This window comes from Elephantulus edwardii, unplaced genomic scaffold (assembly GCF_000299155.1).
Source record: "Elephantulus edwardii isolate Elephantulus edwardi_28Jun2011 unplaced genomic scaffold, EleEdw1.0 scaffold00026, whole genome shotgun sequence".
Taxonomy (NCBI): Eukaryota; Metazoa; Chordata; class Mammalia; order Macroscelidea; family Macroscelididae; genus Elephantulus; species Elephantulus edwardii.
Window position 1 is genome coordinate 23894596 of NW_006399776.1, and position 20578 is coordinate 23915173.

The following is a 20578-nucleotide window of genomic DNA, read 5'->3' on the forward strand; positions in this document are numbered from 1 at the left end:
CATAGTCTATAGGGAACTGCACTGCTAACCCAAATGTCATTCCTTTCTTGTGGTTCAAATCTACCAGGGACTTTGTGGGAGAAAGATGGGTGAGCTCTTCTCATTGAATTTACAGCCTCAGAGACCCAAAATGGAAATCTTACTACCATAAAAAAAAACTATGAGTTGACCAACTTGACAGCAATGAGAGAACAGAATATTCTAAAGTGGATGGCTTTGTTGTTGTTGTTGTTGTTGCATACCATCGAGTCAGAACTGACCCATAGCTGACCCTCCAGCGGGTTTTCAGAGGCAGTTAATCACATGGAAGGAGACTGTCCATCAGCTGAGAGGGTGTAATGAAGAACAAAGGTGAGGAAACAGCTTCCTAATGGCTATAATTTGTGCTGTAGTGGATCATACGATATGACTTTCCTAGTCACAGCGTGTCTAACTCTCACCACATGCTGGATACAACGAGTATGCATATGTTAGGTATTTGTTGTCCAGCAAGGGGCCTGGTTAGTTTGCTAAGAATGTAAGCAAGGTAATAGCATCTTTTGTGTGGAAACATGCAATTAAAATGTATTGAATGTAATATGGTCAGTATTGTCATGCTACTAGGTTTAAACTGAGCTGACTCAGAGGCAGAAAATGGAAATCTTGCTACTATAAAAAAAACCAACCACCCAAAACAAACCCCAACAAAACCACTAATCAACCAAACAAAACTAGCAGAAAGTGCAGCACATCCATTGGGCCAGAGATTTCTGCCTGGAGTAAAGAGAGATAGCCGAAGCACCAGTGGCAAAAGAGGTGGAGGAGAAACAGAGATCCGTGTGAGAGAGCTGAACGAAGCCTGCCAACCCAGAGCTAGAGTCAGGAAAATTTGGGGCAGAGTGGGGGTGGTATAAATTGGCAGAACTAAGAGAGCCTTGTAACACTCATCTAAGCATGGGACAGAGCCCAAATTGGCAAGACAAAGCATCATCACAGGGTGGCCTTCATCACACCTGTGCACCTGTGAAGAAGCTGACCTGACTGAAAAATTGTATCTTGAGTGTTTGTAACTTGAATTGCAACCCACTACTTCCCATAATCATCTGTGTTTTATGTGACTATTGCAATAAATTGTCAAAGGTGTGGAGTCTGGGGAGAGACATTTAATCTCTTAGGCATTGGCTTTGTGTGCTGTTATTACTGAAGGAGGCTCATAGGTGCTAAGCAACGTGCCTTCAGAAACTCTATGAACATAGATAAATGTCAATAGTTGTAGAAAGGCTTCAGGCCTTTTGTTCATAGGATCGCTATGAGTTGTGCTTGACTTGATGGCAATCAACAACAGCAACAACAGGGAAGGAATACAAAGCACCTCACTGTTGTCCACTGTGCCTGGAAAGAGGGTTAGATGTGTGATTCTACACTGACTGATACACAGTTGTTAATGGTTTGGTGAAATGATCAGGAACTTGAAAAGAAAGGGATTGGAATATTGATGATGAAGAAGTCTGGAGAAAAGGTATGTGAATGGACTTTTCAAAATGGCCACTGACTATGAAGCCTATCTCAGTGAATACCAGAAAGATGTTTCCTATGCAAATACACTTGACTATGCGGATTATAAGAAACACTATGCCTAATACTGAGAAGAACGAGAATCCCATAACATTTAATTGTGCTCATGCAAAACGTACACATAGACCAAGAAGCAGCTGTCAACAAAACAAAACAACCATGGAAATAATACATGGTTTAAAATCAGGAAAGGTGTGTACTAGGGTTGTAGCCTTACTTCACACTTTGAGTAATATATGTGCTGAGCTAATTGTTCAAGTAAGTATTCTGTATGAAGAAGAAGTTGACATCAGGATGGGAGGAAGATTCATCAATAACCTGCATTGTGCAGATGACACACCTTGCTTGCAGAAAGAGAATAGATTTGAAACATATGCTGCAGAAGATCAAAGTCTATAGTATCCAATATGGATTACATCTCAACATCAAGAAAACAAAAATCCTTACTACTGGGCCAGTACTTGAAGCACTTAGTGCAGAAGGTTAAACACTGCATCCTTCAATATAGATTGCTTCTCAACATGAAGAAAACAAAAATCCTTGCCACCAGACCAACAGGCAATGGATGGAGAAAGGACTGAAACGGTTAACAACTTTATTTTACTTAGATCCACAGTCAGTACACTTGATACCAAAAGTCAGGAATCAGAAGACATATTATACTGGGAAAGTCTGAAGTTAAAGACCTCTCCAAATTATTCAGAAGTAATGATGTCAGTTTGAGGACAAATGTGCACCTGATTCTGGCCATGGTCTTTTCAGTTACTTGCTATGCATCTGAGAGCTGGACAAAGAATATGGATGACAAAAGAAGAATTGATGCCTTTGAACTGTGGTGTTGGAGAAGAGTGCTGAATAGTCCATGGACTGCTAAACAACCAGACAGATATATCTTGGAGTAGGTGCAGCCAGAGTGCTCTTTGGAGGCAAAGATGATAAAGCTTCATCTCGCATACTCTGGGCAGGTTGCTAGAAGAGGCTATTTCTTGAAGAGGAATATCATGCTTGGAAATGTGAAGGGGTTGTAAAAGATGGGAAGACCCTCAATGAGGTGGATCTACATAGTGACTGCAGCAGTGGCCTGGAGTATATCAGAGACCGCAAGGATGGCATGGGATAGGACAGTGTTCTGACTGGTTGTTCACAGGATTTCTATGAGTCATACTCAACTTGATGGCACCTAACAACAACTGGGCCAATAGACAATATCGTGATAGATGAAGAGAAGATTGAAATTGTCAAGGATTTAATATATTTGGATCCATAATCAACATGATGGTAGTAGTAATCAAGTAAACAAGAACTCAAAAGACATACTTCATAGTGCAAGTCTACTGTCACGCACCTTCCAAAGTGCTGAAGGGCAAGGTTGTCAGTTTAAAGACTAAGGTACACCTGATCCAAGCCATGGTATTTTCAATTGCATTGTATGCATCTGAAAGTTGGACAATAAATTAAGATGACAGAAAAACTGATGCCTTTGAATTGTGATGTTGGAGAAAATTACCAAATATTCCCTGGATGGCCCAGTGAGCAAACAAGTCTACTTTGGAGGAAGTTCTTAGAAGCAGGGATGGTGAAACTTTGTTTTACATACCTTGTGCATGTTGTCAGGAAGGGACAGTCTTTGGAAAAAGTCATCGTACTGGGGAAAGTGGAGGGTCAGAGAAAGAGACTCTTAACAAGATGGATCAACACAATGTCTGTAACAATGGACTCACACACATCAAAGATGATGAGGATGGCACAAGACAGGGCAAGGTTCATATCTGTTGTTCATGGTGTTATCTGAGTCACTCAGTGCCATCTATCAACAACAACAAAATATGAATCACCACCAGGGGGAAGTGCTGTAGTGGAGGTTCTTATGAATGAAATATAAAACACAAAATACATGTACAAAACATGATGTATATTAATGATGTGCCAATAAAAATTTTAAACAAATAAAAAAAGAATTAAGTGGACAAAAATGATGTGCTCTGTAGGTAATCAGCCTGTCCCCAGCTATGCCAGGGTATCTTGGAAGCTCTCTGTGGGTTCAGCAATGTGGCCTTTCTCTTTCTAAGGCTGACTGGAAAATGCTACTGAATACTGAATGTCCAACCTGCCAACAGCAGAGACTCAACTAGAGCCTTTGATGTAGTACCGTTTCCAGGAGATCATTCAGCCACCTGGTGATAGGTTGATTGTATTGGACCTCTTCCAACACAAAGGAAGCAGAAATTCATCTTCACTGGAATACATATGAACTCTAGACATGTATTTGCTCTCCTTGCCTGGAATGCTTAAACAAGAACTAACAGATCTTTTGGATTCACTGCACAGCCTAAAAACATTACTAATGGTGTTGCTTGTAATTCAGGACTCATAAATGGGAAACGTGATACAAGGTTGAGATCTGTTGTTACAGGGTAACTGTAAGTTGTATTCGACTGAATTGTACCTGGCAACAATAATTTTAAATGATTATGTTATTTTTTTTATATCCTGGAAAATACCAGAAAAATGCCTATTTGTGCTTTATTGACTATGCAAAGGCATTCAACTGTGTGGATCATAACAAATTATAGATAACTTTGGGAGGAATTTCAAAGTAGTATATGCATAATTTTGAAGTGAAATATCCTTAAATACTGGATGAAAACAGAATCTGTATGTAAAAAGATAAACATTTGGCTATTCAACAGTTTAACTTATCTTTTTGATGATAGAAGATTCTATAAACAAAGCCAAAGGCAATTACAAACTTGGAATAAATATGCAATAACACATATGATTTATAACTGACAAGGTGATTTCAAAAGAAATCAAACAGCTCTATAAAAAGAGAACATTAAAATGTGAAAATGTATAGAATATAGTTATTGATAAAAATGGAATGATATTTAACCTTATTAGTAATAAAGAATTAAAATTATAGAAAATCATTGATAATATTATTACTATTTCCCATAATCTCCTCTTCCTTCCCTAAGTTGTTGTTAGTTGCTGTTGAGTCAAGTACAATTCATAGCGACCATATGAACAACAATTTGAACCTGTCCTATCCTGTGCCACGCTCACTGTCTCTGACACACTGGAGCTACACTGTGTCCACTGCTACAGTCACTGTGTCAATCCATCTCACTTTCACTGACTCTTCACAGCCCCTCCCAACAACATGCCCAAAGTATGCAAGATGAAGCTTTGCCATCTTTGCTGTCAAGGAACTGCATGTTTCCCAAGACATGTCTATTTGTTCTTTTGGCAGCCCATGGGATATTTTAGTATTCGTCTCCAACACCACAACTCAAAGGCATTAATTTTTATTCTATATTCCTTATTTGTTGTCAAGCTCTCCTTTTTATGTCTTTCTTATTTCTAATTTTTTAAGATATGGCTGTCCTCATGCTGCCCTCACTATTTTTACACACCAACAGTAAAAAGACAAAAGGAGACATGGAAACAGCTGAATCTGACCTCTGCCAATTCTACAAGGGGGAATTGTCCCCATTAACAGTATCCACAGTACAAAACTAATTTGAAGTATGAAGTTCGAATCCACACACTTTGTCCCACACTGTGGCACAAAGGCAGGTAATCTCCCTTGAGATTTACTGCCTCTGAAAACCCATTGGTAGATCAGCTATAGGCCAGTTCTGACTTGAAGGTATACAAACAATTGCCTTTGTGTTGGCAGTGCAATTCCTTACCACTAAAAAAAGACTTTAAAATATTCATACCCCCTGCTTAGTAAGTCTACTTATATGATTTTAGTGTAAAGAGATAATAAGTTGAGGAAATAAAACTTCATGTATAAAAAAATGAGCAAAATATTACATATAATAAGAAAAATGTAAAAATAATATGAACACTCAATAACAGAAATTATGGAATTCATTGTAAACCATTTTTGAGGTGGCATATCAACCTTTTAAAAACCATATTTCTGAAGAATGTGCAATGCTTTGAGGAATTGCTCAGGATAATATTAAGAATGGATAACTTCCTAAAATGAATTTGAAAATACTCCAAGTGGCACACAGTAAACTCTCTGGAGTCTAGAAAACTGCTGCTGGAATTGCCTTCATATTTGGTTAGACTTTTGGTTATGCATTTAAAGGATATCTCTCGAAGCACTAATGTCAACTTCAAATGTGTGCAAACTAAACATCTGAAAAGAAGAAAGTGGTAGAAAAGTTCATTGCATATATTGGGACATCTAGTGCACATACAGGGACATGCTTTTGCAGGGAGCAAGAAGACCTCTTTCACCCATGGATAGCTTGGACTGTTAGTCTGCTAATTAGCTAGAACTTTCTGAGCACCAGTAAGTTACCTAACAATGCTCTGGTTGTGGTGGGACAGCGTTCAGAATAAACATGATCATCTGAAATACAGAAAAGCATATTTCCAACTGGAATAGATAATTAAGGTCATTACAAAAGTCCATTGAATGAAAAGACAAATCATGGTTGTATTGGTGCCTCGATCACAAAATAAAATGACCATTCTTTCTTTCCTTTTTTGTTGCTGTTGAAACTATAGGGAGCTCTAGTGGCCTAGTGGAAAGAAGCTGTGCTGCAATCACAAAGGCATGTGGTTCGAGACCACCAGCTGTGCTGCGGGAGGATGGGGAGTCTCCTCTAATGCAATTAACTGACTCTGAAAACCTCCTGAAGGGTCAGCTAAGGGTCAGTTTGGACTCTATGGTATACAACACAGACACATTGTGACTATATACAGCAAAACATACACTGCTTTGTTTCTATATGTATTATTCAGTGATACTGATGACATTTTCCAAGTTGTGCAACCATTCTCTTCCTCCTTTTCTGAGTTGCTCCTTCCTGTTAAGATAAACTAATTGTCCTTTTAGTTTCTCTCCTAATCTTTTTCTCTGCTGCTGTCAATTTTATCCCATATAGATAATTCTTAAAAGAGCACAATACTCTGGGAAGACATTATTTCTTATGCATTTGAAAGTTGAACAGTGAATAAGGATGATAGAACACTAATCGACGTCTTTGAGTTGTGGTGTTGGAGCAGAGTACTGAATATCCTATGGATTGCCAAAAGAACAAACAAGTCTGTTGGAGGAAGAGCAAAGAGAATGCTCCCTAGAGGCAAGGATGGTGAAACATCATCTCACATACTTCGGGCACATTGTCAGGAGGGGCCATCTCTTGGGAAAAGACATCACACTAGGGAAGGTGGAAGGTCAGAGAAAAGAGAGGCGGATCCTCAAGATGACTTGACACAGTGACTATATATATATATATACTTGAGCATATCAGAAATTGTGAGGACGGAGCACATGGTTCAAAAGGTTATTATATATTATAAGTCATATTTGACTCATTGACACCTAACAACCACAACTACATTACTTGATCTTAAGATTTCTGTCTTTCATTGTTTTTGTTCAGAAATTCCTCTAAGTCGTATAGCCCTGGTGTACAAGTTGCCATACAGCGCTCACTTGTGGTTGCTGTGAGGTTGAACACTGTGACACTGATGTGTCAAATGTGTTAATGGTTGATTACCCAATGTGGACAGAGACAAGCTTGGAAGGAGGAGTGGCATCCATTTCCGTAGTAGCTTGCCTCCGGAAACCCTATGAACCTGGAGAAAGGATGAGAGACACCCAAGCGTTGAGGACTCTCCTTCATAGGGTCGCTATGAGTTGCCTGCAACTCAACAGCACTTAGCAACAACAACAACACCAACAAGACTTCAGGGGACATATAGGTCACATATACCTTCTAAAATCTTTTCAAGGATGACCCAATTACTAACTTTGCTCCCATTTCCACTTAGGGCTTTTCTTGGCCACATGATCCTAGATGCCCTACTTTGTGGCCCTTCCCACTTCCACTCTAAGACAACAACCTTCTAATGATGGAGCCAGCTGTAGTTGGTTTTGAGGGATTGCCTTTGTTGGTCTGTGAGATGTGTCCACTTGTGCATGCCTTTATGGCAAAGAAGAATAGTGATGACACTCTGTTAATGAAACAAGAAAATAAAAGAGGTGGAGTAGGGAAGGATGACTGAATTTAAAAGTAGTGTTCTAGAGAAGGAAGGCAAGAAGAGAAGAGATACTTTTCAAAGGGGTTAAGCCCAACTGTCAAAGGCCCATGTCCACTGATGTCTGCCTTCAGTGTGTCAGAGAAAGGTGTTGGGATCTACTCCTCCAAAAAGGCTCTGTCCTCTACAGAAGAGTATCTTATCTGCTAGAAGACTGGACACTAATTATCTTTCAGAATTTGTTCCATCAACAAGAAGTTCTTGCAACCAACCACCATGCTTCGGGCTGTATCACAGACCTTTGACCATCTTTTTTACTTTTCAATGACTCAGCAAAAATGTGTAGCAGTAGAATAGATAAGGGCAGTTCCCTGAGTGAATGAATGGCATTCCTGAGTTGGGACCCAGGGGAGGCCAGTGTTCCAGTCCCTTATAGTCAATGCCCTTCTCACACATCCCTGCCCAACACCTCAACCCATTATTCTACTCTGGAAATAACTAATTTCCCAAGACTACACTTCTATCTCCAAACAGTTTTCCAGGTGTGAGATGCTGGATAGATTCTTTGGATATAGACTGGGATTTAAATCTTGGGTTCAACCTTTTTTCCTGGGCAGTTTGTAAATTTATTGAGCCACTTCAGTAAATTATAATAATTAAATCACAATACTTTTATGATAGGGTGAGTGACAGGTAATATGAAGACCTGGTATGTACCAAGCTGCTTAGTAAGTGTCAGTTCTTCCTTTCTGGTTGGAGGACTTGGAGGCAGCTCTTTGGAAACCTTGGGAAATTGAATTTATGTCTCACAATCAGGAACCCAGGATAGGAGAGTTGAAATTGTCAATTCTATTTCTACCTGTAGAATTAGCTTCCCCATCACCCAGTATCTGCCACAAGATGGTGCCCATATGGTCAACAGTCGTCAGAATCTGTAGAATGTGGTGATGGATGAACTCCAAGGGGAGAGGCTGAGCATTACATAAGGTTCATGAGCAGCTGGTTTAGCTGAGGGGCCACAGGGGTGGGAATGACAGGAAGGGGCTAGATTGAGGGGAGGGATGTAAACGCACAGACCCAGTCTATGGGATGCTGTTAGTGTTATGTGCTGCTGAGCCAACTGTGACTCATATGAACAGTATCTCTAAACGCTGCCCTATCCTGAACTAATCTCTCTGTCTCTGGCACATCTAACCCCATTATACCATTTACTGCATTAAACCATCTCATCCAGGTTCTTCCTCTCCTTTTCTGACCCTCCACCCTTCCAAGCACGATGATTTTTTGTAAGAACTAGCCCTTTCTAGTAACATGTCCAAAGTGAGCAACCTGGTTTCACCCTCTTCAGGACACACCTAGTTATTCTCTTGGCATTTCAAGGTACATTCAATACTCTTTTCCAGCACTAAACTCAAAGGTGTTGGTTCTTCTTTCATCCTTAGTCATTGTCCAGCGTTCTGATACATAGCAAGTAATTGTGAAGACCATGACCTGGATCAGGCGCTCCTTAGTGTCTAGACTGTCTTCTTGTGGCTGTTGTTGGTAACTGCTGTTGAGTCATGACTGACTTATAACTAACTCTCCAGTGGGTTTTCAGAGGCTGTAATCACAGGGGAGGAGACTACCCACCTGTCTCTTATAGAGAAGCTGGTGGATTTCAATAGTTTGCCTTTGGGTTGGCTGCACAACTAATTACCCAACAGACCACCAGAGTTGCCAACAAAGAAATTTAAATTCACAAGTACTTAACTACTAGCCACAAAATTGGTGACTCCAACATACTCAAAAGCCCTTCAGATTTTGGCATAAAACCCCAAACCATAAACATCAGAAGAGACAAACTGGGAACAAGCTTAGAAGGCCTCACCTATGGTATAAAAAGGCTGTCAAATACAGACAAAAATACACAACCAGGAGAGGATAAAATTGTTGAGTGGGACCTTCTAAAGATTAAATCCCTGTGTGTCTCAAAGAATTTTTCCCAAAAAGGTGAAAAGAAAACCTACTAACTGGGAAAAAGTATTTTGTGACACCATCTTAGACAAGGGTCTCATAATAAAAGTTTACAGAGTCCTACAGAGCCTCCACAAAGAAAGAAACTGATAACCAATTACAAAATGGGAAAAAGCCAGTGGAAAGACTTTTCACAGAGGAAGATATTCAGATAGCTAACAGACACATGAAGAAATGCTCAGAATCACTGGCAAAAAGGAGAGTCATATAAAAACCACAATGAGATACTATTTCACCTCAGTAGCCGAGGCAAAGTTTGACAGGAGCAAGTAATAAATGTTGGAGAGGGTGTGGTGAGATAGGAACTCTCATACACTGCTGGTAGGATTGTAAAATGGTACAACCACCCTGGAAGGCAGTTTGGTATTTCCTCAGAAAACTGAACACAGAAATTCCATATGACTCAACTATTCCACTCCTAGGAATATTCTCAAAGGAAATTAGAACCGAGACGCAAATCGTGATTTGTACACCAATGTTCACAGCAGCCTTATTGACCATCACGAAGACATGGAAACAGCCTAAATGTCTGACCACAATCAAATGGACTGAGAAGTTGTGGTACATTCACATGATAAAATATAGTGCATCATTCAGGAGCTATGATTTCAAAAATTACCATATAACTTGGGAACGATCGGAGAGCATTATGCTGAGTGAACTAACTTAGTCTCATATGGATAAATACTACATGAGACCATTGTAAAAAACAGAAGGATAAGTAGTAAAATGTGTACAAGGATGCAAGAGAATGGATGAAAAGAGAGGGATGAATGTGGGCGGGGGGAACATCATAAAGGCATATAATTTGGTGGGTGGATAGAGGAAGGAGGTAAAGGAAAGGAGAAAGATCCAGCAGGGATATGGAAAGGCAGGGTAATGATGGGCATGGTTTAATGGTGATTGATTTTATAACACACCATGAATGAGAATGATTGTATGAAATACAATGTGAATTAAAGATAGTGTGAAACACAATGTATATGAACTTGGTATGCAAACCAATGTAAAATTTAAAAATTAAATAAATAAAAATTTAAGAAGTCCTTCAGGAGACAGGCCTGCTGATCTGCTTCCAAAAGGTTACAGCCCTGAAAACACTGTGCAGCAGTTATATTTTGCACCCATGAAGCTGCCATAATATTGAATCTTGGGGAGAAAAATTATGTGTGAGATCCCAATGAGGTCCTTCCGTATTCCTGGGCTCCACAAGAGGTGTAAGGGCTCCTAACACAGTGGAGAAAGAGGCTTCTGGTTCCAGTTTCATCTCTTCCTTACCCTATTTTCTACTTCCATTTACACAGGCCCTAAACAGAGTGGAGGATGAACTTTCTGGTGGACACCAACATCCGAGTTAGGTGCCAGTGGGAGCCAGTGAACAGGAACAAAACAAGATGAGGTCCTGTCGAGCATGGAGCTGTGAGACTTTGTCTTGTCACTCATCTCTGTTTATGATTAGTCTGCTCAGCTGTGACACCATGACATTTGAACCACATGCCTATAGTTACTCCTTTGGTTATGCTGCCAGATGCACAATGACACTGAGGTTCTCTGCCCTCGACTGGGCCCAGCTGACCTTCTTTACTTCAGTCTCGTTCCAGCGCCAGGTACAGGAAGACATGTCAGGTTCTGGTCCAGATCATCTCTCCTGGTCTTGGTCTTGAAGGCTGTGGAATCTGGCTTCACTAGCATCTGTTCTAGTATTCAGTGAATGTCCCTCCATGGCTGTACCAGAAAACTCCCCTAGGCTGTCACACGGCACCACACACATCCACAGATGGCTAAAGGAAGGGGCCCCAACCAGGCTCATGGTCCCAGCAGGATTCAACTGAATATTCTAGCAGCTCTTCTATCTCTGCAGAACCCTTGCCTCCTGCCTCTGCTGTCCTTAGGGGCCCTTTGAGACAGGCTGATATAGTCCCGTTCCTCTTTCTGATTCTAATGGCAGGGAATAGACCCCTTTGACACAGGATGAACTATCCTCTCCTCATCCGTTTTCTCTGGGTCATCATCTCTTGCTGTCTTAGCAGAACCTGTCCCATTTTTCCTTAGTTTTTACTTTTCATGTGCTCCCCACCTCTCCTGTTGACACCCCTCCAGGCCAGCCTTTGGCTTTTGCAGGAAACTCAAATGTCAGCATCTGCTCCTGGACAGTGCCCAACACTGGAGCTGCTGTTTACACTATGTGAATTCTCACCTCTCTTCATTAAAACAGAATGAATAAACCAGCTCTCCTAACATCCTTACTCTGAAATTATTCTCACTGACCTGCTTTCCTAGAGAGAGAGGTGATGGGGAGGAGTTCAGACTACAGTTCCTCCTCATAGTTATTCTAGCCCCCAGGTGAGCAGGGGTGCTGGGTGACCTTATACCTCTTCTTTGCCTCCTTGTTTTGATTTTGGACCTCGGACATAGATGTGAAGTCCTTGGCTCTGTTTCTGAGAACTGCTGCCCCACATGGAGGAGAGGGTGGGGATGAGGAGGTCATAGAGGGGGTATTATCTTGCCATGGTCTTGGCTCGCTTTCTGTCTTTAATTTTAAGCACATAATAATGTTTACCTTCATTACCACCCTTGATCTGCTTCTCTCCAGGGAAACACTTGTAGAAAGAAAGACCTGGGTAGTAGAATATGCCAAGGAGAGCAGGTAGAAGTATCTCTTCTCACCTCTTGAGCCAGTTCCTCAGTCCCTAGAAGATGTGGCTAACATTGTGCTAGGGAACATTCTAAACCTACAAAAAACCCTTAATTGTTTCTGACTTCTCTCTCTCTTATCTCTCTCTCTCTCTCTTTAAATGGCAAGGTAATGACAGCTGTAATGGACAGTGTTCTTTTGGTATGACCCATAGTCTCTCATCCTAGCAAAGAGGGCAAAAAGAAGTTGTCTTTGTTCCTCCCTTGCTTCGCTCTGGGGTCTCTATTTCTCACTTTCTCCTCTTCATCTCTTCTTGCCAGTCACTCCTGATCTAGAATCAGATTTGGAACTCAGGTTTCTCTAAATGCATTTTCTATCCCATGAAAGTAACTATCCCTGGGACAGGCAATCATGGCTTCAACCTCACAGTAAAGGTTCCGCATTACTGGCCTTTTTCTCCAGGGACCCAGGTGTTGAGTGGCTTCACTCCATAACTAGCCCCAGGAAATCCTGGAGATTTCCAGTTGGGGAGGCTAAATCAGGACTCTCATAGATCTACTATCTTGCAATTAATGTGTGTCACCCTGACTTGATTGTGATTTGCAGCAGTTTGGCAGACACTATGTTAATAGCTTCTAGTTTGTAATCTGATGTTATCTGTAAATCAGTCAAAAAGGGAGTTTGCTTGGGGGTATGATCTGCCTCCAGCATATAGAAATGATATTCTGGTAATGTTTGTTCTCTTGCTCAACCCTGAACTCTTCTCTTTACCTGGTTTCTGGTTCTTGAATTGTAAATCTGCAGAAGTCTCAGGCCTGCCACCTGATCTATAGATTTTGGATTAATCAGCTCCTGTAAGTATACATGTTAAAAGAGACCTTTAGCCTGCCACCTGACTGCTAACTGGCAGATTTTGGTTTTGTCAGCTCTTGTAACCATGTGATCCAGAGAAATCTTCAGTCTATTGCTTGACCCATGGGTTTGGAGTTTACCAATCTCCACAATTTAATGAACCATTTCCTTTAAGTAGATTTTTCTGATGTATCAGTAGTATTACCCTAAAAGGTGGCTTTTTCTTAGCCACTACAGTTAGCTGCCTATGGTCTCCAGCTACCTCAACTGCAGACACATGGTCTTTCAGATCAGCATGGTCTTGCAAATCAGCATCAGCTGTGGGACTACAATAAGAGAAAGAGTGCTTCCCACACTGGGCAGCAAGGCTTGAGGCAAGAAAGACTGAAGGCAAGACTTGAGAGAAGCAATGCTTCTGGCAACAAGATCCTGGTGAGAGAGAGAGAACCTTGTGATGGAGAGATTGTGGCATTCCTGTGGAAAAATGGTGGCAAGGTGTGACCTGAAGCTTCTTGCATTTGGGTGTTCTTGCTAGATGTTTGAAGGAGAAGCTGACTTAGAACTACTCTGAGTCAAACTTTGATGGATAATTTGGATTGACTGCTGAACTGAACTGAAACTGGAGCCTGGACTTATTGAGGCATTGTGCTTTGGGACTGTTGGCCTGAACTTGTTTTGGGTGATATTCTTTGCCTCCCCATTCTCCAACTTCCTTCCTTAATAAACCCCATTGTTGGTACCATAACTGTGAGTCAGGAATGAATAAAAGTACCTCTTGCTGTTGATGGAGTTCTGCAGGCACTGGACTATGGACTCCATCTTCTTTCTGCTCTGCGGTGGTGAGGGGCTGTGATATTCTCATTCCCTCTGGCCCTTTCAGAAAGTTGTTCATGGCCCTATGCCCCCAAACCCTGTTTTCTGCTCTTTAGACAGTATCTATATATACTTGACTAGATTTGCTCATCTAGAGAACCCTGACTAAGACAACATCACCAAAGAGCTCACTTCTAGCCTAGAGATCCCAGCACCTCCATACTTTCCCTTCTCCTTACACCCTAGTTCTGTCACTTGGAAGCATTCTCTGAAACACGTGACTTCTCAATTGAGCTTACTCTCCATTTTGTCACGTCTGTCTGCCTTCTCACTGGGAAGGTTCATTGTTGTTGATTACTACTCTTGTTGTCTGTGTAGCTCAGTGGACAGGAGGCTTTGGGATAGGGGAATAGAGAGGATGCAAGGGTATGTTAGAAGGGAACATTGATCTTGTGTTATAATAAAATACAAGTGCAAGTTGCACACATGCCTACCTGGCCCATCTGTCCTTGTTTAAAATGATACTCATTGCTATTATTTAGTCCCTTTATCTGAAGATTGTCATGTGTGGCCATAGAGGACGTTCACTATCCAGAGGCACCCAAGTCAGGGACAGGTTGAAGCTGAAATCCAATCTGTGCCCTAATTTTCAAACCATGCATCCTGGAATGGGGCTACATTTGCCTGCAGGAAAAGTTGTTGTTGTTGTTGTTGTTATACTCTGTCGAGTTACCTGCAATTCATAGTGATCCTATGTACAATAGCTCTGAAGTCTGCCCTGTCCTGAGCCAGTCCCACTGACTCCAACACACTTACTCTCATTACCCTAGTTACTATATCAATCCATCCCATCTGGGGTCTTCCTTTCCTGTGCTGTCCCTCCACCCTTCGAAGCATGATGTCCTTCTCTAAGGATTGACCCCTCCTGGCCACTTGCCTGAAGTAAGATGGAGCTTCAGTTTCCTAGCCTCCAAGGAGAAACATGGTTTCATCCTCTCCAAGACAGACCAATTTTTTTTTCTTGGCAGTCTATGGTATGTTTAAGACTCTTCTCCAGCATCACAACTCAAAGGCATCAATTCTTCTTCTATCACCATTAGTTTCTTATAAAATGTATTTACAACAGATAAGTCGTTGTGCAAAATTCTATCATTCTATCTCTGGCTTAATTCCTGTTATCAAGTCCGTGTTTTCCAACTGCTGATCCTTCTTCTCTATTTCCAACTTTTGCATTCCAGTCACTCATTATTTTTAATGCATCTTGAATGCATGTTTGTTCAATCTCTGACTGCAAATGTTAGTAGAAATCTACTTCTTCCTTTTTGGCTTTGGTTGTTGGTGCATATATTTGAATGATGGTGATATTCACTGGACTTCCTTGTATGCGTATGGATATTATCCTGTCACTTACAACATTGTATTTCAAGCAGGATCTAGAAATTACTTTTTTGACTATAAAAGCAACCCCATTTTTCCTCACCTTTTCATCTCCAGCTTAATAGATCATATGATCCTCTGATTCAATATGCCCCATGCCAGTCCATTTCATTTTGCCAGTACCTAGTATGTCAATATTTATACATTCCATTTCCCTCTTATCAATATTTTCCTCCACTCATGGTTGTTACATTTCTTAAACCAATCACTAGTGTCTGCTTATAGCTATTCCTCCTCCTATTTGTTTCCATACTTGAGGGCTCAGCTTCAGTTGCTGTATCTGCTAGTCTAAGTATGTTCTGTCGTACATAGGGTTTTCAAAGGCCTGCTATTTTGGAAGTGGATGGCCAATCTTTTTTCTCAGTCTGTCTTAATTTGATTGTTCAGATTTAGAACATTATCTGACAGACAAGCATTTTACAATCATCATTAGTAATTGTCCAGCTTTCTGATGCATAGCAAGTAATTGCGAAGACCATGGCCTGAATCAGGCACACCTTAGTCTGTATACAGACATTGAAGGAAAAGAGTAGTTTTAAAAATTGCTCCTAGCAAATCTGCTGCCAAGGGTTTCTTTAACTGCTAAAGAACAAAGATGCCATTTAAAAACTGAGATGTGGTTGACCCCAACCATGGTATTTTCAATTGCCTCATATGCATAAACAAGTTGCACAATAAATAATGTGGAAGAATAAAAAAAATGCCCCATGGTGCTATCCAGTTACCAAGCCATACACCACTGGGGCTATTTCAACTGAAAGAGTTTTTAAAGTTCACACCAGAGGGTGGTACAGGATTTCAGAGTCTATATGATATTCCTGGACTATCAGGAAGTAGAGACCTTGAGATCTTAAGGGACTTACCCAAGGCCACTCAGTTCATGGGAGAGCAGAGAATAGCCCTTTAGGACTTTTTGCCTATTTCCTGGTCTTAAGCTATAAGCACTTCTCTCTGGGTCAAGCACAGGCATATGTCATCTCTGGCTCCTTGACTTTGCCTTAAATCCAGGCTTTATCCTGTTCCTACTTCAGATTTTGTTCCTTGGTAATCCCTAGGAATAGCTGAGAAGAAATGTCAGAATTTGGGCGTAAGAGCAAGAATATTCATTTCTAGGCTTGAGAGTTCAGAAAGAGGCACTCTTCTCAACCTCTAGCATACTTCTACGGTTTCCTTTTCCTTCTTAGGTGCTGAAGATAAATAATATCAGCAAAATTGCTTTCCTAGGACTCACCAAAGTTTTGCCTGTAGGGCTGGCATCCTCTTAGTCATCAGGACCTGTCATCAGGACTCATCAAGATGAACTTCAGCCAATTGGAGAGAATAGTGCAACAGCTTCCCCCAGCTTTCCACCAACCACCTGTGCTTTCTCCAGCAAGGCTACACCCCTTGAGATCTGCAAACTCAGGTCTATCACTGAGGCCCTGCCCTGAAGTTCCTAAGACCAGCACATTCTCATATCTCTGTACAAGAATCTCGGCTTCTTCCTTTGAAAGGAGACCAGAAGGCCCAACAACCCCAGCACCAAGCAGGATTATCTTCTCACAAGGAACAGCTCTGCACGAACAGACTCTTTCTTGTCCCTTCACAGGCCTATCTAGCACTGAACCTCTAAAGTTTTTCAGGCTTAATATAATATGGCTCTGTAAAGTTCTCTGAAAATCTCTGTGGATGGCAGTAGTAGGTGGTCTTCATAAGTGACTGTATCCTATTTATTTGTCTTTCCTCTCATTCAGCTGGGTCTGAAAGACAGGAGTGCTCCTACCATATCTCTCCACGGAGCCCAAGCTCTTGAGGGACCTGAAAGTGGCTAAGATCCAAGAGTGAAAAGTATGCTGGCTCATTCTGTCCAGAGCAGCAGGATCAGGGATCAGATTTCTCTAGATGAGAGAAATTTCACTAAAACCACAGCCTTGCTCCATTTGTGTACAGGACAAGAGAGTCAGAGGAATCGTGTGCAGAAATTTTGTCCCTCCTCTTCTCTCCTGATGAGCTATAGCACCAAGGAGAACATTGGCCGCCTTCTCCTTGAGGTTCTGACCTCCTTCACCAGGACCAGAGGCTGTATCTCTGAGTGTGAATACAACATTTAAACATTTAAGTTCCACCTTCATGACAATGACTTGACTTATGAACAACACAGTTGTTCACAAGAAATAGTAAGTTTACTTCTGTGACTAGTGAAAGGCGGTTTAAAAGCAAGACTGATTTTGTCTATCTCTTCCCTCTAACTAGGGAGCTCTGGTGATAAGAAGCAGTGCTGCAACTCCAAAGGCATGTAGTACAAATCCATCAGCTGTTCTGGGGGAGAAGGATGAGCAATCTCCTGTGAGATTTACTGCCTCTGAAAACCCACTGGACGGTCAGCTGTGAGTGAGTTCCCACTCGACGGTACACAACAAACAACTCTTTGAACGAAGCTCTGATGGCTTAGTGGTAAGAAGTTGCATTTCCAAGCCTAAGACATGTGATTTCAATCCAATCTCCTCTTGTTCAATTTAAAGCCTCTGAAAAGACACTGAGATGGTCAGTTATGAGTCAGTTCCAACTTGATGGTAGACAACGACAACAACAACAACCTCTTGGCCCATTGGTATTTAAATGTGGATGACTGAAGTGACATTTCTATTCTCCTTATGATAATTGGACTAAACAGGACTTGTTTGTGTTAGGCCCAGTCAGGTCTTCTTTACCTGAAACTTGGTGGTCATCACGTGAGTTCTGCTCTGTCAGTTATCTTCAATTTAGAGAGGAGATAGTGGACAGCACAAATTTGGCTTTAGATAACAAGTTCATTCTCAAGTCAAGCATTAATAATAGCATTAAGGTGATTTCCGTCCTTTCATGTTACTCTTAACGGGTTAGAACTCATTGGAAAAAAATTGTTTTTGTGTGCTGTCGAGTCAGACCTGCCCTCATAGCAGACTTTATCATAGGCTGTAAATCACACTGGAGGAGACTGCCCATCTTACCCCCATGGAGCAGTTGGTGGATTCAAACTTCCTACCTTTGGGTTGGCAGCATAACTCCTTGCCTACTACATTCCTTCCAGTGACTCTCCTGCAGTAGAAAACATTTCTTTTTATACTTGGCTTGAAGTGGTGAGAATTCTTGGCTCTGTCAATGCTGCACCCCTCAAAGATGCCACTATTTAGCAGCTGATGTTGGAAAATCTGGTTGTGAAAGAGAATTCAAGAACCTGATTATCCTTCTTAGGAAAATCTCCAAGTCTGATTAGCTTCAGAGTATACGTTCAGGCTTCAGGTTCTCTAGATGTGGTCTTACGCTGTATGAACGCTGCTTTATGGAATCTACAATGAAACAAAAGGCATGTGCCCTGAGGCTCAGAAAAGCAGCATGTGAACTTGGAAATTTGCTATGATTCAGCACACCTGCAACTGTTGATTTTCACAGAAAGAGCTCAGATTCTGTGCTCTGAGACAATCTAATTTTAGATCAAGATTGCTCAAAATGAAGGTGGCAAGCCATTTTAAAAAGGCTTCATGGTCTAGGGTTCTTGGAAGTGCAGATCTATCTTTCATGTTTGTCTCAAGTGATGAATTAAAGAAAGAAGCTTAAATGTACTAGAACTGGATATGGAAAGAGAGTGAATTGATCAGATATAAATAATACTTTCCATACCTCATTAGGGAGCATTGACCAAGAAGAAATTCATTTGTGTGCTTTTATTCCAGTCATAGAATGTTTATACAGTGTTTAGGGGAAACTTTGATGAGGGGACACTGATCAATTGTTTATACATTTCAACTAATGGTCCGGAATACTTACCATATTTCAGTGTGGGAGTTAGTGATAAATAATAGCTGAGTCCATGGAGGGAGACTGACTTGGACAAGTTTATAAACCATTGTGCTTATGAGCTATTCTATAAAAACCCAACATGTGCTTATGGATTCTTTTAAGACAAACTACTTCATTTGTACTTAAGCATACACAATTTGGGAGAATTCTGTGGTGTCAGGATTGGTGGAAGATCTATTAACAATCTGCGTTATGCAGATGATACAACCCTACTTGCTGAAACTGAGAAGGACCTCATGCACTTGCTGCAGAAGGTCAAGGACTGCAGCCTTCAGTATGGACTGAGGCTCAATGTCAAGAAGACAAAGATTCTCACCACTGGACCAATTGGTAGCATCAGGATGGATGGGGAAGAGATTGAGATTGTTCACAGCTTCAGTTTGCTCGACTCCATGGTCAAAACTCTTGCCACCAGCAGCCAGGAAATAAAAAACGTACTGCAATGGGAAAGTCTGCTGTTAGGGACCTCTCTAAAGTACTCAAGAGCAACGGTGTCTCTCTGGAGACTAAGGTGCATCTGATACAGGCCACGGTCGTTGCAATCACTTGTTATGCATCAGAGAGTTGGACAATGACTAGGGAGGACAGAAGGAGAATTGATGCCTTTGAGCTGTGGTGCTGGGGAAGAGTATTGAATGTACCATGGACTGCCAAGAAAACAAACAGATTCACCCTAGAGAGGGTTAAACCAAGCTACTCCTTGGAGAAAAGGATTCTTGGGTTTCATCTGACATACTTTGGGCATGTTGCAAGGAGGTACAGGTCCTTGGAGAGGGACATCATGCTTGGGAGGGTGGAGGGACGGTGCAAGAGAGGAAGACCCTCTATGAGATGGATTGATTCAGTGACTGGGGTAATCGGGATGGGGGTGTCAGAGGTAGTGCGATTGGCACAGGATAAAGCAGGGTTTAGGGCTGTTGTGCATAGGGTTGCTATGAGTCGCAAATGACTCGACAGCACATAACAACAACCACCACCATCCTGAACTTTAATGGAGTTTGGTATAATATTCGACATAAGGACAAGCTGTCACTTGAGTTTGGGATATGGGTTGCCTATATGATCAGCACTAATATTGCTTCTATAGTCTTCTTACTTATTTCATTCTTTCTTCACTGACCTACTCAAACCATGTGTTCCTGGCTTGAAAGAGACATACATACATGTGTCTCAAATAATTGATGCAGGGATTTTGGAGACAGTAAATTGCATTGGAGGAAATTGTCCATCCTTCTGCAGAGCAATTGGTATTTGAACTGTGTGCCTTTGGATTGCAGGGCAATTTCTTATCACTAGGCCACCAGAGCTCCCTATATAAATATTTATATGTATAAATATAATTCTCCACCTCTGTAGCTATCTTTTTTCATATCTGCCTAACTGTATATATTTTTACTCATCAAACAATCTATGTTCCTAGCATTTTTCCCCCTATCTAGATAATGG